Source organism: Trachymyrmex septentrionalis, unplaced genomic scaffold, assembly GCF_001594115.1.
Source record: "Trachymyrmex septentrionalis isolate Tsep2-gDNA-1 unplaced genomic scaffold, Tsep1.0 scaffold40, whole genome shotgun sequence".
Lineage (NCBI taxonomy): Eukaryota > Metazoa > Arthropoda > Insecta > Hymenoptera > Formicidae > Trachymyrmex > Trachymyrmex septentrionalis.
The window spans coordinates 400,652-406,445 of record NW_017305569.1 but is presented as its reverse complement, the minus strand read 5'-3'; positions in this window follow the sequence as shown (position 1 = coordinate 406,445).

The following is a 5,794-nucleotide window of genomic DNA, read 5'->3' as shown; positions in this document are numbered from 1 at the left end:
TCGATTGTTTCGCGACGTTGATATTCGTTAATTGGCTCCTTTAGAGTATGTACAACAGGCGCGGGGTATAATATGCTGATTGCGATCGAAAATAATAATTCACGACAAAGCCATATTGTCATTGTAATCTAACAATGAGAGGCGAAGAACGATAGCTTTGAACGTTCCTTGTTGCGGCAAATGCTATCGATCACCCACTTCAGACACTTAGAAGCTCTTCTCGGAATCAGTTCCCGAGCAGTTCTCGCATTTCGCCGCTGTCGTTCATGAATCGTCGTGTCGTAGTCGTCGTCGACAATGCGAATGAAGTCGGGCTCGGTGGCAAGAGGTCCCGAGTATAACCGACGATAATCTCATTGAAAGAAGAGTTAAGCGGCGTCGGGCTTCCTGCCAATTCAGCTTGCCAAGTGTCGCCTTAGATCGCAGTCAATGCCGCTGCGAAATTGCTCGATGGCTAAGGCTCAATGAAACCTACCAGTATTTCAATCGGGGATTTCCCTAGATAACCCATGCCATGCTCGTAGATAGACGTAGCAGGAAACACCATTGTGACCACTACGAGTTTATGAATGGGACTAGCCCGTGCCCGGTTAAAACGGGGCCGCTTGGATTAGAGGAACTTGGAGAAAAGGGCCTTCGCCTTTCAATTGTACACTGCATGGACAATTGACCGGTAGGTCAGTTGTCAAGACTTCCCGCAAGTAATTCCTAGTTCCAGCATTCCTGGAACTTTCTATAAACCGCTTGCTTCTATACGAAAGCTCCTACTCTGCTGCGCATCTAACTTTCGAGCGAATATGAAACTATTTGTTGTTTCAACGTACGTTTCAAATTACTCGGTGAACAAGCGATGGTATTTCCGTGGAAATTGTGAATCTACATTATATTACGTAGAAACTATAAATTTTGACGGTTAATCTGCGAAAGGAATACACAGATAATATTTTGGTTTAATATATTTGCAGCTCTATAAATTCTACGAAAATCACTTTTCGTAGACTACGTCATTCATCATTTTATCGATCGCGGTGAAAATCGATATGCATGTGCGGACGCTAAACAACGTGCGACGCAGAAGTAACATAGTAATAAAGAATAATCATGCTAATAGAGCTGTCAAGTAGTTCATATATAGCGTATAAATGATTAGTATGCTGTCGTAGAGGCTTCCTGTTCCGATGTCCATTGATAAGTAACGTTGCATTTCACATTTTGTGTAGCTAATAATGTATTCCATGAGCGTTCAGATTAATGGTGTGAATCAACATTTAAATTTCTTTACATTAATAATTTCTTTCTAAGCTTTTCAACGTTTTCAGATAACACAACTGAGAAACTAAAGCCTTGAAACATGCTAAACTAGATCTTTAGCGTTTAAATAATATTTTTGATATGAACTCATATACATATCTTGTTCTGCAAATCATTTTCAATCTTAAAATGCAATCATAAGCCGAACTGGGATAATAATATCACAAATTAAATTGACAAGCAATTTAATAATGGTTGACGGCTTAAAATATATATATATTTTTTTAGATAAGTTTTCTAATGTCGTCAATATATCTTGCATTTTGCTCTTTGATAGAAATGTCTCGCGACGTGAAAACCTTTACCAATTTTATGACACAGCATCTCGTGTCCCTTTAGGAATTTTCCACCTGGCCTCGTCAGCGTGTTTGCGAGTCTCATTGTAATTGCCGATGCAAAAATGTATACTATTGAAATGTCGGGGCATATAAAGACCTTAAAGCGGCCTTGTGCCGAGCCTCTTCCCGCCTTCGTCGTTCCCGGCAATCCACATTACATGCCGAGCGTCATTTGCGTCGCGCTCTTGGCGGCGTTATAGGAAATTAGCCAGCTGGCACAAGCAAAGTTCAAGATTATGACACTTTCCTGGCGGTCTTTATGTATCGACGACACACATCGCAGGCATTAGGACATCTGGCGACCTCCTATCGACTCTTGGTTCTCACCTTCCAAAGGATTTGCTCGTTCGCTCGCTCGCTAGGTGGCCATTCTTTTGCCACTTAACGTGCTTTGCGGCGTGTCTTCCTCTCAAACATTCGTTTCTCATGCCGCTCTATAATCAGCCGTGCATCTTGCTCATTAGCACATCTTTTCGGCGGCCCGCGGATTTCAATGAAACACTGGATGCGCGCGAATCGTCAAGCCGCGCCGCACGCGAATCTCACTCGTAATCACTTCTCAGTTGAGCATATGAGACTTTTTGCCGTGGGCGGTGCGAAGACGGCTTAAGCAGGTGCCGTGGCCATAATCGAGCGCGATCACACGCTTTTGGGTGAGATCGCGTCGGCCAAATTAAATCGGACGAAATGGTCTGCTCGAGGAACGAAAAACGCACGAGGAAAGCACTCTTCGTAGGAATGATGGAATAATAATTGGTCCGTAACAGTGATGCGCCAAAACCGTACAGGTTCGTGAGATTGTAAAAATTAAATTGCATTAAAAGAGGAACGCATTAAAGGGTATTACAGATAACGTTTGAACTGAGACGAGCGCTCGTTTATTCAATCTTGAAAATGTTCCATGAAATTCGGGGCGTGTATAATAATTTTTATTTTCGCTCGCATATCGAATTTTTTTTGCCAATCGTATACATTATATATGATAAATTTTAATTGAAAAAAATTAATTTTTATTAGATTATATATATATCGAGAGCATTTTTAGATGCCTGAGATATAATGTTTGTACAACAAAAAAAGGAATATCATGATATAACGAATATATATTTCCTTGTAAGAATAATTTTTTTTATTCATAAAAATGTATGTGTTCTTGTTGAGGAAATTAGTAAGATCATTGTTTTCATCAGCTGTCAATCTATCAAGTTCGCAGCACGCGTGCACATCGTTTTTGTGGTAAACCAATTAAAAGAGACGTCTGGAGATACGGTCGAATTGGATTCATACATGGTCGAGCAATAAATAGGAAGAAAGTAGATAATAATAAGAAGATTGTACATCGCGGTTTATGTTTTGGCGCAGATTTATCGAAGCATTGCCAAATATGGGTTTCGCACCTTGCTACGTCGTGTATACATGAAGAGTAATGCGGTTGTCCCACAAACGGCAGATTTCGCGCCTTGCCCATCCGTTTAAGGTATCGTGCTTACGGGCTGATTACACGCTGGTTAATTTCAATAACGAGAGTCACTCACACTCACACACACCCACACACCACGTAAATTTCGACGGAGAACCGTATACGACATCGCGGAGAAAGACGGAAACAAACGCCTCGCACATTACTTGCACGTTTCGAGGTCATCGCTGGCAATGGAACGAAATTAACCGTCGAAAGGCTCCGTGCTTGTTACACTGTCAGCAATTAAACATTTTCTCTCGGCGTGCCTTCTCATTACACGCCACAGAAGTGCGCCAGCGCCTGGTCATAGGAGTTTCGTGAACATTCACTTTATTACGTTCGGTCGCCTTCGAGATATCGAACATGGGTCGTAATGCCTTCGCTCGGAGGAACCGAGGAGTCTCGACCTACAAAAGCGGAGGCTCGTTAAAGAGATTCACGAATAATTGACTCTTTTTTTCGGGTAGCGCGATGGCCGCGCGCGTGATATCATTGAATAATCGATCAAATTGTAGCGGTCCATGTACCTCTTTAACCACATAATGACTGCCCACCGCGACGTGTAAACGCGCAGAATCGGTGCTTGAGATCGGCGAGGAAAAGATACTCCCCGAATGACGGGCGAAAAACGGAGTTAATCAAGTGCACGCTGCGTAGCTCGTGAAAGCGAGCGAGCGATCCTCTTTAATTGACACGTTTTCCCGTCGCACCGCGATCGAAATTGGATCCCTTTGACCGTTGAAAACCACGCGGGGATGTCGTTGCATACAGTTAAAGGTATCGACTTTCAAAATATTCATGAGGATATCTCACTTTGCGCCGATATTAAATTCGTTGTTTATATTTATTTGTAATTTTCATAACGACAGAGCCTTGCTGAGAGTCCGGTTTCGTTCGAACAGCTTATTCGACGGCGTACTATGTGAAAGAATTAACTGTGAAGGAGCCATGAATAATTTCGGGTCTTCTGAAATAATGAAATGGATCTGAATCGATCGATCCACTCGTAGCAAGAATGAATCTTTTCCCGGGTGGATGAATTTCTCATGGGTCCTCTCATGGATCATGGGATTTGAAAATGAATTAAATCCTATCGCACGCGAGGTCGTTTCAATTCGAGACGCGTTTACTCATCGGAGAACGAGCCTGGCCGGTGGTCTCCGCTCGCATCTCGCGTAGAAAGCACCGCTTATTGTGAACTGCTGCTTGTGAATCCACTCTCACTCTCTCTCTCTCTCTCTCTTCTTCTCTCTCGTACTCTCGTCTCACCGGTCTCTAAACGCGGTGGATCTTTTTATAACCGGATTTACAGGCGCACAGGTGGCACGACTAAACGTACATATGAAGAGGACGCGTCGGGACATTGTACGACTCGAGATTCGGATTGCCTCGAAATTGCTCTCTACGAATGAGCTCTCTTGCTGGACGGAAGATCTCTGAATCGAGATTGGATCGGGTTTGAGTTAAACCTGCGGTTATTAGTACACGAAAGAAATACGATGCTCTATTCGATACCGGTATCTGACATGGAAATAATGAATACAAATAATAACTGCATGATTTGTCATTTTTGTGAATTGGAAAGTCGATAATTAATTTTCTTTTTTTTTTTTTTTGTATTACAAGCTACAGCAATTTCTTGTTATCAATAGAAAATGTTATTTGTGGTTATCATTATATGGGAATTTAATTAACGAATGCATCAACATTTACCGGTTCTCGTAAATAATATTTTCGATTAATAACAATTAATTGCTGCAGCTTGTAATGCAAAAGAAACATTAAATTAATCATTGAATTTTCCATCTAATTTGAATTTTCAATTCGCTATGAAGTTAGTACAAATAAATGCGGCAGCGTAAACCTTGCTTCTAAGAAAGGTGCTATCAAAAACAAAACAAAAAAAAAGAACGAGATATCTGCAGCGGATCCTGCGGCTTTAATTCGAATTGGATTGGATCCAATTTATACCCAATTAACTGAAAAGACGGTATCTTCTGGATAGAGAGATTGTTTCGCTCCAATCTCTCAAGTATATATTTCGGATTCGAAGGGATTCCGTAAGAATTGGTCACGCTAGGTTTCAGAGTTGATCCACCCTCGTCGTTGATAAGTATTGCCCGTCTTTTAAGCAGTCGGGCCACCATTTCGAATCAAGGACGTCTCGATTTCTTTTCCGGAGATTGGAAAGGAAGCATTCCTAGTAATATTATGGGCGTGCAAAAGGCCGAAACGATCACGAAATTTCTAATTCGGAAGCGAGCCAGCCGAATCCTTTTAATTGAAGTATATAATGATGTCCTTGTATCACAGACTGCCCGACGGAGCCGCGATGAATCTAAACTAAATCGACGACCGACAACGTGATCCCCTGTCTTCCTCTCGTTGTGAACGACTCCTCGCGCCAGTCTATCGTGTGGGAGAGGCCTGAAAGGACGCGTTGTTTTAGACAGCAAATGCTGCCCGTCACCGTCCTCAACGCTCTTCATCAATGAATAATGATGAGTCTTATACCTTGAGACAGCGTGGCGATGAATAGCTCGCTTGTAAGATTTTGTGGTCATGAGGAATTTTTATTATGAACCCTTGTACACGATTGCTATAAATATCGCGCGATTTTGGAGGGTACGCGAAAGGAGTGCTGATACCCAACAGGAAACGTCGCTCGTGAAGATGAGGCTCT